We start from the raw sequence: 3,216 nt of genomic DNA, 5'->3' as shown, positions 1-3,216 counted from the left end.
TACATATATATAATGCGCACACACATATACATATATATGTGAGTGTGTATGTGTATTTTTTTTTTAATTTAGATGATAATGGAGGGGAAATCTGAGAATAGACAGGGCTAATAAAAGGAATTAACAGTTATAGCATGACAATTATTCGATTTTTCATGACTCCTAGTGTAGTCAGAGAGACAAGAATGTCTGCATACATGGTACAGGAAGTTGGCACAGAGAGGATGTTCTAAAGAAAAACTCATCATGAAAATACATTTCGTCATGGGCCAAAACACCTCCCAGTGAGTAAGGATGAGGTAGAGACCTGTATTACCTGTTCAAATGTATCATGAAAGTTCCAAAAAGTCAAATATTTGAAATATTCATATACACAAAAACCTGGATTTATCTGGTGGGAGAGGAAGAGTATGACTAGCACTAGGAAGAGATAGCAAAGGGTGGGGAGAGAGGAGGATTAAACAATATGAGCTTTAAATGGCAAAAGAAAAGGAAGATAAGGATGAATGAGAGAGGCAACAAGAACAATATGCTGCTGGTGATGTTTCCCACTGAAAGCAGAAAGGATGATTAGGCAAAGGGAGAAAAGAGAAGGACTTGATGCACTGTTGCTGGTCTGAACATGAAGCAGGCAATGTGAGAGGAATGTAAGTGGTCCCCAGGACCAGAGAATAGCCAGAAAGGAACAGAGACCTCAGTCCTACAACTGCAAGCACCCAGCTCGGGCTTGATTTTAGCTTTATGATATCCTGAGCACAGAATCAAATTATGCCCACACAAACTTCTGACCTACAAAACTGTGAGCTAATAAAAGAAGGCTTTTTTTAAGTATAGCTCAGTAGTAATTTCTTATGCAGCAGTAGAAAACCAATATAGTAGCTGTGGCTATTGACTATTGTGGCTTTCCTGAGAATCTAATTTTTCTCTCCTCTAGGATGACATTAAAGAGTCTTTTTTCCTTCAGGACAACATTGTAATTGCCTGTGGTTAGTTGAAGTAACATTGTGTCACTTCTGAGACTGCCTATTTAATCAGTTGTGCTACTGTATGGTACCCATTTTCATTCCAAAGGCATCTTGGAAGCTTGTGATAAAATGAAGTCTCCATTAGCTTGGGTCCTTGCTTGATGCAATGGACAGAGATCCACTGTTGATCTGATCTCAGTTAGACATTTAGTGAGAACAAGAAATAAATTTTTGTTGTGATAAGCTCCTGAGATTCGGGGTTGTTTTGTTATTTTAGCATAACCTGGTCTATCTCATACATAAATTAAAAATATCCCCAAATATCAATGGGGGACATATTTTAAAAAGAGAAAGTAAAACTCTAAGTGGGTGACATTGAGCAGAAAACCCAGAGACGTGATGGAGTCAGTCACATGAAGATCTGAGGAGAAAATGTTCCAGGCACAAAGAACAGAAAGTGGAAAAAGACTAAGTGGGCCTGGCAAGTCGAAAAACAACATGGACAGTCTGTCTAGAGTATAAGAATCAAGAAGTAGGAAGGGGACAACTCACATAGGCTTGTACAGGCCATGTTAAGAGATTTGTATTTTATTCAAGATATGTTAGAACTACATCTACATGCAACATAGTTCAAGCAGCAGAGAACATCAATCAAGATAGGTGTTATGAAGTAGTAACAAAAGAAAATCTCAGTGGCTTAAAGCAATACAGACTTTTCTCATGAGTACACCATTTACTAGGGATTCGGCTCATTATCTTCAGTCTAGGACCCAGACTGAAGTCACCACTGTCTGGAACATGCCGGTCTCTATGGCAGTGGGAAGAGTATATTCTGGATGGTCTAGAATCAGCAATTAAATCCTGTAACCTATTAATGCAGGTGTCATTTTGCCTACAACTTATTGGTCATTAATAAGACATATAACCCCACCCACCCATAAGAAGGCAATCCTACCATGTATCCAAAGGGACAGGAGGGCAGTGTAGTCAGTGGGTGGCACTAATGACAATCACAGAAGTGACTTGATAAAATATCACCTTGGCTATTCTGTGGAGAATAAACTATGGAGGCAAGAGTAGAAGCAAGAATATTGATTTAGAGGCTATTTCAGTTATTCGTGAAAAACATGCTAGTGGTATAGAGGTAGTTAGAAGGTGGAACCTCAGGCTGAGGGAGACTACAGGTAGATGGCATGCAGCCTTCTTCACCGCCGCACTCTAGCGCAGCCTGTGCCTGGGCATAGGATGACGACTCAGGGAAGCCTGATTAAGGGCTATGATTACCTGCTCAAGTTCCTGCTGGCGGGCGACAACCGTGCAAACAAAGGTAAGATCCTGGAGACCCTGCAGGACTGTATGGCTGAGTACCCCGTACACCTACACGAACGGAATCGAGTATAAGATGACCACCATCTTGCTAGACTGTGGGTGGGTCAAGCTGGAGCTCCGGGGCACGTTGGGCCATGATGGCAGGTTCTGAGCCACCTTCAGGTCCTATTCCAAGGGACACAAGGCATATGACATTACCAACTGCTGGTCCTTCTGTTGCATAGACTGGTGGATCAAAGATATTCAGAAGCATGTGCCGGGCGTGATGTGGGTGGGGTTACAGGGACGTCTCCTGGGTTCTGGCTGGGAACACGCAGCGAGTCCCCACAGAGCAGGCGCGCGCCTGCGCAGAGAAGAACTGCAGGACCTGGGGCTGCTGTGCATCGAGTCCTTTTACGTCATCGTGTCCTTCATAGTGTTCATGCGGCATGGCATGGAGAAGATCTGGGGGCCCAACCAAGTGTTCAGCCTGCAGAGCCTCTGCTGCTGGGTATCATCTCCTGCACCCCCATGGGGCATATAGACATGCTCCCACCGCCGGTCACCATCAAGAGCTACTGCAAGTCCTCTTTAATGGTCAATGGCGTTCATGATGCACAGGTATTCCTAATCGCTGGCCAGTAGGGTCGAGGGCGACAGCAGCAAGGACAACAGGCTCAAAAGACCCAAGTCTATCCTCTCCCAGCCAGTCCCAGAACTAACTGAAACGTCTCGTAGCTAGACAGGCAGGGCGCTTTCCGATTGAGACGCGCTTTGATAGGGCTGTCGCTTGGGGAACGCTCCTGGCCCAGCTGGGCTTGTTGCTATGTGCATGGAAGACTGGCTACAAAGCCACTCCTGATAAGTATGGGGATGCACCTAGTGGTCTTGGTGGGCTCACCCAGAATGAGCTCCACAGAGGGTTGTGCTGCTGGTGCTGCCG

The 3,216-nt window shown here is 44.7% G+C and overlaps 1 pseudogene; it reads left to right on the top strand.

Annotated features, from left to right (window-relative positions):
* The first annotated feature begins 2,210 nt into the window (after positions 1 to 2,210).
* On the top strand, positions 2,211 to 3,015 carry LOC107511199 (annotated as a pseudogene).
* The last annotated feature ends 201 nt before the right edge of the window (positions 3,016 to 3,216 follow it).

This window comes from Rousettus aegyptiacus, unplaced genomic scaffold (assembly GCF_014176215.1).
Source record: "Rousettus aegyptiacus isolate mRouAeg1 unplaced genomic scaffold, mRouAeg1.p scaffold_m13_p_2, whole genome shotgun sequence".
NCBI lineage: Eukaryota > Metazoa > Chordata > Mammalia > Chiroptera > Pteropodidae > Rousettus > Rousettus aegyptiacus.
Note: the sequence above shows the minus strand (reverse complement) of the source record. Positions and strands in the feature narration are given on the sequence as shown.